This window comes from Chrysemys picta, chromosome 4, assembly GCF_011386835.1.
Source record: "Chrysemys picta bellii isolate R12L10 chromosome 4, ASM1138683v2, whole genome shotgun sequence".
Lineage (NCBI taxonomy): Eukaryota > Metazoa > Chordata > Testudines > Emydidae > Chrysemys > Chrysemys picta.
This window is the reverse complement of record NC_088794.1, coordinates 90,270,080-90,283,067: the sequence shown is the minus strand read 5'-3', so window position 1 is coordinate 90,283,067 and position 12,988 is coordinate 90,270,080. Positions and strand designations below refer to the sequence as shown.

The window sequence follows — 12,988 nt, the reverse complement described above, 5'->3', positions numbered from 1 at the left end:
CTAGTTAATCTCACTATTCAGAGCCCCATGGGGGACAGTAAAACTGACCGAAATCCAGAGCTGCCAAGTTGTATGTGACATTTTATGCAAGTTATGTAGTGAACTATTTTGCATATATCTATAAACCTCAATGTTATGGATTTAAAGTGGTGAAAGGCATCCAATATACAGTCATTGTGTTGTTCAAAGGGGTAGTTTTAAATTTCTTTTGTTTTGAAAATTACCAAAAATATTTAGTTTAGAGAAACAACAAATGGTACACCAGCTCTTGCTAATTGTTCCTTCTACTGCCATCTCAGTGGTGCAGCTTTCACTATTTAGTTACAGGAAGGATTTTTTTTTTTACATACCTTCGGGAATACCATGATTAAGACCACACTAAATAATTACAATTATTAGCTATGGCTGAAAAAATATGAAACCTCACAAATGACTGAACACAAATGCTAAACTAGTTACTTCTGTTACAGTCTCTTCTATATGTCTCTCTGTGGAAAGCTTTTAATAAAGATTACAGCCATGAGATTTAAAAGCAGGTGGCCCTGTTGATTATTAATATATAACCAGCCAGTTTATAGTTGGCAAAGTAAGCAATTTTAACTATAGTCTATGAAACTGAAGAAAATATTTAAATTAGTTACTTAGAAGAAGCCATTTAAACTGTCTTGAAACTGGAAAATTAACCAATATTAAAAATTAAAAATTTAATTATTTTTTTTCTTTTTGGTTACCAATGTTTAGCCCCTGTTTTCTTTTCAGGAATACCTGGTCTAACCACTTGGTGATTATCAGGAGAAACCATTAGTTTTTAAAGTTACAACGGCATTCTAATATTTCAACAGAACTTATTATAAAAATTTTACATTTTAATTTCTTGGAAGCATTTTAGTCAACTTCCTTTTATCAATTTATGTTGAAGTTTTGGGGAGCATTTGGGGGGGGGGGTTGGGAGAGGGGGCGGTTTGTTTGTCTGCGGTACCTTGCTTGTAGAGATGGGCAGAATGAGTTGTGAAGTGCTTGCTATTTAAGCAGAGTAGCAGGGGATGAGTTTGGGATGCTTACTTTAAAGTCTTATACTCTTTTCCTTCTTATTTGTATGAAATTATAGGAAAAAACCTTTTTATGCTTGTTTAAGTTTTTATTATTGGCTCCATGCCTTCAGGTTTGACTTAGGTGGCACTTTAGCTCCTCTATATGCAGTTTGTTTAATGAATACCTCACATTTCTTAATTATGTATATTTTTCTTGTGACAGGAAAGATTTAGATTATTTTTAACTTTAAAAGTTACTTTTTTTATTTAGTCCATTTTTAAATAATTTTTACTTTTATTAGAGTTTAACAGGAAATGAAATTCTGTTTTTAAAAAGTCCAAACACTTCAGTTCTTTATATAAAAGAGATTTAGTTTTCAGAACGGGGGGGGGGGGGTTGCATTAAGTAACTTTTAGAAAGTCTGTAGCCTAAGTTGGTGACTTTACATGACAATTTTTGTGACATTTTTTTTGTTTGTTTTCCTGAGTTGGATGAGTGTTTGATTGTGCAGTGCAAGTAATTAATTAATTCATTAATTCCCCATTACTATAAATATTATACGTTTAAATGGCTTCGGACATTAGTAATTAGTCTGGCATCAAATGACCTTGCTATATTTGTACATAACCTATTTCACTATTTATATAACAACAAGTACAGGCAGTTGTTATATGAAGGCTTTTGCATTTAGATACAAAATATTTGCAAATATACCTATTAAAAGAAGCGTATGCCATTTTAAGCATTTGAGAAACAACAAAGGTTTTCACTTTTAAGTAGGAAACATGAGTTTGGGGGAAAAAATAGTATTTTCTATAAAACATATCCCACCATAAATGTTTTCCAAGGTTAGAGAATGATGACTTTAGTGTGTTTACAAAAGAAATCAATTTTAATAAGGATATTTCTAGAATTCTTTGACTGGATTTAAACTCAGGTTTTTCTTTCAAAAAGAAAAGGGAGTGAGGATTAGTATAGGCCCACTTTACCTCTAGATTTATTTCTCTGATAATACAGTCCTGCATTTCTTTTACAATTAGTCTTTTTTCCCTAAAAGTGTTTAGATGGTTTGTCTGCATGATGTTTACTTGCCTTTGGGAGCTCCAAGCAGAAATCATTTGGAATTTTTGTGATTAGCTTTAATATTTTGTAACATAATTACCTATGTGTACTGTTATACTTACAAGTCTCCTAGCTATAACATTCTCGTAGGTATATTTTAATATTCAGCAAAGGTGCAAACAAGTATGTAACAACTTAAAAAACAAGATATAATTTTATTAATATTATTTTGCATCAATATTGAGACCTTTGCCCCACAGCCATGAGGCATGAAATACTGTGTTTGCCTGTAGGGCAGCAAAACACACTTTGGCATCTGGTTGGGTTAATCAATCTGCCTGATATTTAATTTCTATCTTCTTCAGTTCATTTAACTTTGGAAAGAGAGAGAAGGGAGAGGGAGAAACAAGACAATAACTTAAAAAAATCAGGCAATTGCTTCCCCTTGAACATGATATGACAACTTCTCATGGGGGGAAAAAAGAGCTTCAGAATGTCTTAAGATACAAAACATGACTTTTTAAATGGAATTTCATTTGCATCTATTCATGGTCCTGCACACATAATTCCATTTATTGAAATGAATCCTCCCACTCAAAGCTTAACTCAGAGCCTCTTGAAGGAAGTTCCTAATCCTCCAAAGTGATATTTTATTAATCAGGACAGAGAAAAAGTTTAGCTGAAGTTTTTTTTTTTTTAAGTCTCTCTTTTTCTCATATCCATTTTCATCTTAACTCCTTCCTCTTGCATCTGATTTTAAAGTTTGAGACAGCATTAAAAAGTCTAGAAGTCATTAGTGAAATGAGTGGCGGTGGCCACTACTTAAACTGCTCTGAAATGGGATGAATCACAAACAGCACCGAAGTTGCTTCAGTAGGGGAGAGTGGCGTTGTCTGTTCAGGACTAAGCCACGGCATGTGGGTGGCAGCACATCAGCTGACATATGCTGCAGACCCAGCACAGTTTACTCCTTCCCCTAGTAGAAGGGAGACCAGGTGAAAGATTGGGACTTGTTATATCAATCTCCTTCTTGCTCTGCTCCAGGGGCAGCACAACACCATCCAGCCCCTTGCTTAGGGCAGATTGTTAATTCACAATTACATAGAACCACCATTTTTTTTTCATAACATCAAAGAATAGCTTTTACTATTGATTACATTTCTCCAATCCACTTCAGTACTTAATCAATTGCTGTGGACATTTATTACAAGTGTGCTACCACATGAGAAAAATTACTTAATTCCTGAATATAGTGAGTAATCCAATGTATAGTTGACCAGTGGAAAAATCTTTGCACTGTTGGAATTTTGTAAATCTTTAGATGAACTCTAGCACTTCCTACACAAATACGCAGAACTGAGTACTAGCACTGTTCTGGAATTTAAAAATAAAGTATCACTGTTTTACTGCAGTATGAAAGGAAACGATAAATGAAGAAACTATGAAATACGGTATAAAGATAATGATATTTAAATGTTAAAGGGAACATTTATGCATGTGTCAGATTCAATCTGTTATCCAGGCTTGATGCTACTTAATTTAACCACCATTCCACATGCTGTGCTTCTCCAGTTCAGATTGGTGTTGCAGTTTTTAGAACCACAGAAATTAGAGATGGAAAGAGACCTGTTTGATAAGCACATCCCTCCCCCTCCAACTACAGGATATAGCCAAAGGTAGAGGATGTATGAGTTCTTAATCTCCTACCGACCTGGAGCCAAGGAGTAAGGCTGACCCTTGATTAGTTTTTTCACATTTTTCATATCACTTTGAGCAATGATGTAAATACCAGAGATCACTATCGGCAACCCCAACCATTCAAAAACTATGAATCAGACCGCAAAAATTCATGCCATTGGCTTTTGAGATTTAAAAATAATGAATTTGCCTTCTGGCTTCCAAGCCTTAAGGGCATACTCGCCTCTTGCTTGCTCTTCTCTAGAAACTTACTTTTTTAAAAAAACGAAAGCAGAGATTCTCTCATTCAATCTCTTGATTCCAGCATTAAGAAAAATACCAGAAATTATGAGATTCATAATAAAATCATGAGAATTGGCAGCCCAGAGATATTTGAAGATACCTACAGTGATTATTACTACTGCCTTAAAGGACTACAAAAAAATTCACTTAATCACAGTGTGTGTTGGGCAGCGTGTAATCCTGGAGGGCGAGGGGAGTGGGAAAGTCTGCCATTTTAAAGATAAATAAATTCAGCCTGTTCACATGTATCAACAAGAGATGACCAGAGCAGCAGCCAGAGACACAGGAAGATGATGCTTGAGGGCAAGGAGCAGCAATAGTATCTGGATGCACAGGATGCACTAAATCAAAGACCACCAGAGAAATATGTAATCTACTTTAAAAAAGAAAAAAGCAGTTGTGGAAATCTCCTGCTGCAACTCTCGACTTACCTTCTTGACACATGCCATCAAACTGACAACATGGCTGCTTGCTGATCCATTGTTTCATATTTAATTTTTTTATAAAGAGAATTTTAAAGAAATAATTATTAGTGATTTAGTCATGATTTACATTGCATCAAGTGATTAGAAACTATTCTATATTCCATCACAGTTTTCTGTGCGTGGGGTGATAAGAGAACATTACAATAAAGGGAGAAATGTTTTTCTGAGGGATTAATAGATCATCAAATGCACTGTACAAGGAGGAGGAGAAGGGAGTTAGTCAGCACAGCTACTCCTAGGGTGACCAGACAGCAAGTCTGAAAAATCGGGACGGGATGGGGGGGGTAATAGGAGCCTATATAAGACAAAGCCCCAAATATCGGTACTGTCCCTATAAAATTGGGACATCTGATCACCCTACAAACTACTGAAGTCATCTAAGATCTATTTTACAAAGTACAGGTTATTACCGTTCATAGCACCCTGAAAAACAACAGATCCAATGGTTTGTGTATGGAAGGGGCCATTATACCCAAATTAGAGATGGGTCAAAATCAGAATATACAGGAGTATAAAAAAAATAAATGTGTGGTTGATGCCAGATAGCTATGCCGTGATTATAGGAACCAGAGGTCCTGGTTTAATGAAGTCATCTAGCTTAGGTAGGGCAGTCCCAGACTTCCACTCAGTTCTGGTGACACCAGGTTTTTACTAGAATCTTGAGACATCTCATCATTCCTGGCTCTGTGCACCCCAGCCAACACCGAGGAGGTGGAAGCAGGGAGCAGCTCCAGGCATGTACCACTATCTTTTTCTCAAATGAGAAGAGTGAAATGAGGAAGCAGAGTAGCAGGGAGGCTGAGGAGCTCCAGGAATCCATGAGAGCAGCCAGAACAGGTGTGGCATTATCATTAATTCACTTATTTGATGGGAGGAAGCAATAATTTAATTTGAGGGGAAGAATATTTATTGACTGGGACAGAATTAATAGGCTTTGGGGAGCATTTTTCATTCTGTCATTCATGTCTTTCCCCACTTTTTGTCTGGGGGTTGGACTGTCATGTTTAGTTCTTGCATGGGCCTGTAAAAACCTAAGAACCTACCTCTGGCAGCTAGGCACAAAGCAGCAGGAACTGGCTTTTGTGCTTCCAGCAGATCTTCAGGTTGCTCAAGGACTCAGCACTAGAGGAGGATTTTGGGGTCATTCTGGACCTTAGCAGTAGGAGAGAAGAGAAGGGTAGAGGAATATAGAGAACTTGGGAGCAAAACATGGGAATGCAGGAATTAAAAAGGAGTAAGATACTTAAGTGGAAGAAAGGGTGACAAGTATGAAAGAAAAATTGTAAGAGGAAAAAGGGAGGTTGAGGGAAAAAACTGAGGAAGAAGGGTGAAGAAAGGGGAAGAAAGGGGGTGGGGGGCAAAGAGAATTGGGAAAAAATGAAGGGAATATGGGTAATAAGGCTCTGAAATACTCATCTGACATGGTTACAACTATCATAACCCGGAATGTTTCCTCTGAACCATTTTACCAGCACAACTATGTGTCAACCATGATGGCTAGTCCACAGCTATCAAACTACAAATCTATGTTTGCATTGGCGCATTGTGCAAAACGTTTAGCAGCTCTCCCAATTCCTGAGTTGCTGGAGCCAGGGCTACTTTACACATGGAGCACTTTGGGATGTCTTTCTGCATAAAGTCCCGGAGTTCAGAGGGAGGACTGGCTAACCTAGTTATAAAAGCACAGCTAGGTGATCCCATCTACACACTATGTAAAAAGAGAGGCTTACAATTCAGACAAGGCCTTACAATTATCCCCATACAGCCTAGCTCACGAACAAGATTCAAATATAGTGCACTCACAATGTTAGGAACCAATTCATGTAGATATGAACCCTACCTGAAGTCATCTATGTTACAACTTGGTTAGAAATGTGGTAAAAATACGGATGGGCCAATAGTAGATGCCTTTTTGTTTCTAGAAATTGCTGCTGAAAAGCATGAGATAGCCTATATTCAAGTATTAACATTGTTTGTTGAGCTAAGTAGTTTCTCGATTCAGTTTGGTTTGGTTTTTAAATGAGCAATCCAATGCTTAATGATGCTTTAGGCAGAAAGAAAACAAAACATTCATATTTAGCTATTTGCACAGAACATGTGAAAATAAAACAGCAAACATACTGAAAAGACTCCAAGACCATAATGTCTGAAAAATGCTAGCAACAGCAAACCCACATGGAACAATATGAGAAAGATGTTGAGAGAGAGAAAAGGACTCCTCCTAACAAGTATGAGGAATTTTACAGGTGCTGATGCTGGAATAATCTAGGCCTCTAGCTGAATTGTCCTTAACACCCTCCCCCTTCTCCTGCAAAACACACTGGCTACTAGGACAACTCCAAAATGTATTATAGCTTCTGGTCCTCACTCATCCTTTTTCAGTCCTTAGGCATTTGAGAAAAATTATGACAATGAATCACTGCCATTAGTCTCTGATGGCTCCAAGAGACAGCTTACGATTAGAGTTACAAAAGAGACAAGGGAAAAGAGAGCCGGAAAGGACAGTAAAACCAAGTAAATAAAAGAGAGACACTCAACTCACTGAAAATGAAGAAGATTGCAAAAAAGTATAAAGAAAAAAAGTCTAATTTTATTAATTATCTCCTAAGCAAAAAGTATTCCTCCAAGCAGAGAAGCAATACTCGGGAGTTAAGGGGCATATTTCAAAAGTAAAGAGGTCTGTGTGTGGGCAAAACAAACAAAAAGTATTGCACATATGGACTATGTGCTTACCTGCTTACTTCAAATGCATTCATATATTAGAGAAAAGCATAAGCAAGTGATTATTTTGCTGCTAATAACCGTTTGGCATGCATCTTCCTACTTACATGAACAATTGTAGTAACTTTGTTCGCACAGTGCTTCGCACAATGGAGCCCTCATCTCAGATGAGGTCTCTAGATGCTACTATAATACAAATACAAAAATACCCACAAAATAGGCACACCTTAGTTATTGTACCTGCACCACCAACATTTGTTTTTTAAAATATGCTCCTTTTGCCATTTCTACACAGTTTTAGTGGTGTGGTGTTAAAGGTGGAGATCAATGTGTCACAAGTAGACTAGGTGCCAGCTCACACCAAGGCTCCTAGGCCTCAACTTAGGGTGACCAGATGTCCTGATAAAATCGGGACTGTCCTGATATTTAACCCTTTGTCCTGCATCCTGATCAATGTACGTTCGGGACGCCATTTGTCCGGATATTCAGGTAAAGAGGCAAGCGGGACAGAGGTGCCGACTCTGTGGGTGCTCCAGGGTTGGAGCACCCACGGGGAAAAATTGCAGCCTAGCTCCCCCCTCCTCGCCTCCTTCTCCCTCCCCGCCCCCCAGCACACCGCATCCCCACTCCTCCCCCCTCCCAGCACTCCCCGAGGAGGTGGAGAAGAAGCAGGGCAGGGGCGGGGCCTGGGGGAAGGGGGTGGAATGGGGGCAGAGCGAGGGTGGGAAGAGGCGGGGGGTGGGCGAGCAGCCACCCGGCAGAGGGGAAGTCTGTGCTGTAGGGGTGAATGGTGGGTGGGGGGGGTGAAGAGGCAAGTGGCGGGCGGGGAGGGAGGGTGAAGAGGCGGGCAAGCGGCAGGCAGGGGGGGTGAGGAGGCGAGCGGTGAGTGGGGGACTGAGGAGGGACGCAGCAAGCCAGCAGGGAACTGGGGGATGAGGAGGGGCGCAGTGGGGGGGGGGGGGGGGCAGGACCTGGGGCAGAGTTTGAGTGGAGCCTGGGAGGAGTGGGGGTGGACAGTGGGCGGGGCTGCTGGAACCCCAATGTGTCCCGATATTTTAGTGTTGTGATCTGGTCACCCTACCTCAACTGAACACTGACGAATACATAGCTGGAGCAAGGCTGGCTCACCCGTGTGTTAGTATTGTTAAAATAAATAGGTATTAGATTTACAAAAATGTGTCTAGTATTTAGACTTTATGAAATGCATACAAGTTGCTGCATGCATTAATCTCATTTATAATATTTGTATCCCATGTTATCAGATAATCTTTAAGTGTTTGCTCTCTAACTGTAAAAGTGTTTGTTTTGTGACCGTAAACCACCAGTCAGGAGAGAAGCATCACCAAGTGTGAAATACTAGCTGGGCAGGCAATAACACCTCCTGTGGCAAACAAAAGGAAGCCCATAAACCTCAGACAAACCACTATGGAACATGAGAGGACAAAAGACTGCTGATTGTTCTCCCCCCACCCCTGAAGAGGAAACATGCATGTGAACTTACCCAATCAGCTTGAACTCTCAGGGGCAAGGAATAGAAATCCCTACTAAGAAGAAACTGTATTATGGAAGCTTCTATTACCTTTTGAAACTTAAGACTAACTACTTCATGTGTGTATGTTTACGTTCCAGCTTTAAGTTCATAAATAACTCTCTTGTTTCTTTTTCCTAGTTAATAGATCTTTGGCTAGTTTATTATAGGATTGGCTACAAGCTTTGTCATTGCTGTAAGATCTCAAGTGCAATTGAGATGGTAAGTGACCATCCTTTGGGACTGGGAGTAACCTGGATATAATTGTGATTTTTGGTGTAAGTAACCATCTATCACAAAGGCAGGCCCACCTGCGTGGCAAGATAGACTAGGGTATTCTAGAGGACTGTCTGTGACTCCATGGTTAGGCTGTTATAGTGCCTAAGGAGTTTACACTTGATACCTGGCTGTTAAAATCTAAGTATAGAGCTTACAACCAGCTTCAGAGGTGTGCCCTGCTTCCTAACAATCTGACCTGAGGCTGGGATTCATGTTCCTGAGCGGCTGTAGGACAGCTTTTGACAATCAACTTCACAGCTTCCACAGACCAACATTTTGCCATTTTATACAAACTTTTGCATCGTTAATATACATCCTGCAGCTACAGAATTCAAACCATGACAATGCACTTCATCACATGGCTTCCCCACCCATTAAGCAAAAGGTCACCTGTGCTAGCTCAGCTCAGGAATATCTACGCAGGACTGTCACACTGCAGCAGATGTCACACTTCAGCGGGGCAAACTGCTTATAACTGAACGAGATGACAACATTTTTCACAGATGTCCATTCAAAGTAGCCAAGGAGGGAGGAGAAGTAGGAAAAGGAAATTACTAAGTGCTCTGCCTGTTTATTTTAGGAAATGACAAGTGGGAAATAAGGAGGGAGGAGATGCAAGATGCAAAGAACAACTTCCAGTTGAGATCAATTCAGCACTACTCCTACTGTGGCTAGATCACTAGACTGTAACTTATCAGATTTTAACATTGGGGGTTTATATAAAAGGTATACAATTTTTGCAAGGAAGTATAAAATGATTTTAGGGGTTAGCTTGGGTCTACTGAAATACCTTTAACCTTAACTCCTTTTACAAAGGATTTTGTTTGGGAATTTCTCTGTTTTTGAATAAGTAACAAAAGTTTTAACTGAGTTGGTATGAGGTACACAGGACATGATCCTACTCTGCAAGATCTTATTGTGGCTCAGCAGTGGACAATTTTAGCATGTTAAGGGGAAGCATGTGTGGTTAGAGCAGAGAGGAAAGGGGTATTATTGTTCTACAGTACCTTGGGGTACCTGGCAGTAGTGAACAATGGAGCGGAATGAAGGAGAAAGGGTCTTTTATACACATTGAAATTTTAAGGTATTTAGCGTTTTTAATGTATATAAAAGACCCATCTTTATACATCTTAAAACATCTCAAGAAGGATATAGCAGAAATAGAGAGCATTCAGAGATGGGTGATCAGAATGTTAGGGGCATGGAAAAGACTCACATGGAGAAAGATGGAAACATTATAAAGCTATATAAAATAATCAATGGTTAACTCTTTTAAATAATAAAAGAGGAAGGACTGTCCCGATATTTAACTCTCTGTCCCATATCCCGACCGATGTACAGTCAGGATGTCATTTGTCCCGATATTGTAGGGTTGCCAGGCCTGTGCCCTTATGCTTGCATTTCTCAGACCTAACCAAAACCAGAACTTTAAAAATCTTTTAAAGAAATGTTTCCCAAACTTTCCAAAATATCCTACCTAGGATGAGGTGTGGCATGTAACATTTCAGGAGGATTTCTTTGTGGAGAAGCTGGAGGTAGGGGTTAACAATCAGGCTTATATTGGATGCTATCTTTAACCTTATGTAGCACTACCGCTGCTTCATAATTCTCAAAGATATCAAAGTTACCTCAGGACAAGGAATTAAAACACTGAACAGCATCTAGTTTGCTGATTACGAATTGGCTGAAGAACAACACAGTTACTACCTTTATTGTAATAGTACAAACAACTAGCACTGTGCCTTTTTCCCTATAATCTGTATGGATAAATTTGCACTTATTTCTCCGAAAATTACAGAATGGAACAGAATTTAAGGACTGTATTTTTAAGCATTAGTGAAGTGACTGATAATAAAACAGACTCAAATAACTAAGTGCTTTGAGTTTCATTTAATCAAGATAAGTAAAAACTGCTCTTTCTCCATGAAAGAAAAAAGGTTTTTTTACCTAGCTGCATTTTAAATTATGCAGATTTTTCTTTTATGATAGTAGTGAAATAATTAAGCTTACTGGCAATTTAAGGCTGAGCTCTCGAGTGGTATTGTGAATATTTTCTCATACAAAGAGAGGCACAATAGACGTGGGGAAGCAAGTAAATTCTGAACATTCAAGGAGGACGGAGAACAAGATCAATACAGCCCAGCCTAGCTAAAGGATGGTCAGGCTTGACAAAGCCCTGGCTGGGATGATTTAGTTGGGGATTGGTCCTGCTTTGAGCAGGGGTTTGGGCTAGATGACCTCCTGAGGTCCCTTCCAACCCTGATATTCTATGATTCTATGAACAGCTCTTGCTGGGGATCTGTCTGTGGGAAAAGTGGTTTTAATTTTCAAGAAATAAAGGGGATGCCTTAGCATCCAGGAATTTGATTAACTATAGAAGACAACTGTGTAAACTAAACCAGTTATAATAATAAAATCAAATAGCTATAGACCAGAACTCCCACTGTGTGATTATTTGCAACATTTACTGGGGGAAGAGAAACTATCCCCAACCAAAGATTCATGGTACTACTTCTTCCACAGGATACTCAGCCCCAAAGAAAAATACCATCATGCATCCTCAACCAGTTTGTTAATCAAATATCCTGTTTCAGGCCTATCAGATCACTGCAGTCCCACTCATTCCACAGTGGGGATTGGGAACAAAAGCTACTACAGTAGGGAAAAGCAATCCACAATGGACCAGAGGTGGTCGCAAGACTCTTGTTTCTTTTTTTGGTGGGAGTATGCAGGTGAGCTCATGAGCCACACAACGGCATTGACCTCTGCAGAATTTTCAGAGGAATCCACATTCAGAGGAATTATTTAACATGTGTCTCATTGAGGTATGTATCAGGTCATGAAAGTGACTTCAAAAGTTTGCAGGATGTGACAAATTCTACGGAGTGTGGAATTTTTAAGTGACTGAGTTTTATAATAATCATATTGATTTTGGTAGATAAATACTTCATAGAATGGTATAAGCAGAGTGAATAACTTTGCTAAAGGATTAAAGTTGTGCATTTTTCTTTTTATAAAAAAAAGAAAAATTCATCCAGTGTAGCCATTCAGCACAAGAGCCTACTGTGATAGCCCTCACCTTGGCTGTCATTGGGGACTTTCAGAGCTAAATGCATGAATCTCTTCAGCTTGAGCTAAAGAACCAGGCTGTTTAGCTGCAGGCTGAACCAGACTCACATCCTCTGTGGACTGGACACAAAGGGGCACACATAACAATACTCAACAGTGGGTTACACTATGCACAACTTAAATCCCACTTGAGCTCTCAATTAGGGCCCAAGTGGTGGAGAAGCTTTGAAATGGCCTTTTGCACGAGAGTGAATTTCACTCCAAATCTCTTTTTCATCTCAAAACTCATCCTGGAAAGAGGTATCAGAGATATTGCTCACAGAGGAATGTTCCATGCTTTCTAGCTTATGCTAAAACTTTTTCCTTGTCCTGAAATCTCAGCAGTTTCATTATCATGGCATGTAATCTGTGCCCTTTTTGGGGGTTTCAGCTGTGCTCCTTCAACTTTCAATCTATACATGAAGGTATTTCCTGCTCTCCCAGTCATCAGACTGGGTTTATAACCAACTACGCCTTTGCCTTCAGCTTCCTGTCCAATATTGTTATTAGGTCTGAGAGTTGTGAACTGCTTCCCATCTTCAAAATACTGTTACTTTTACTAAATCGCTTGGAAAAAAAAAACCTCTGCTGGCAAGGAGACTCTCTCTTCGATCTCTGCAATTCTTGCACTAAATTTTTCCAGTTTCAAGTCTAAAGTTCTAATAGATTGCAGTAATTCTTGCTTGGCCAGTAGATTTCCAACACAGATTTCTATAAGTTGCCAGCCTGGAAATCTCCCTGCAGTCACATCTGTAGCAGCTTCATCTACATTACTGGCTTGTAAAAACAATGA

At 39.4% G+C, this 12,988-nt stretch overlaps 1 protein-coding gene and 1 long non-coding RNA gene across 7 annotated transcripts in view; both read right to left on the bottom strand.

Moving 5' to 3' along the window:
* RGS6 (regulator of G protein signaling 6) overlaps positions 1-12,988 on the bottom strand; it is a 536,757-nt gene that overhangs the window by 479,940 nt on the left and 43,829 nt on the right. The window lies entirely within an intron of this gene.
* Positions 1,429-7,835, bottom strand: LOC135983424 (uncharacterized). The gene is made up of 2 exons (XR_010601058.1): positions 7,388-7,835; positions 1,429-5,711 (listed from the first exon to the last, which is right to left on the bottom strand). It is a non-coding gene; the product is annotated as an uncharacterized LOC135983424 (long non-coding RNA).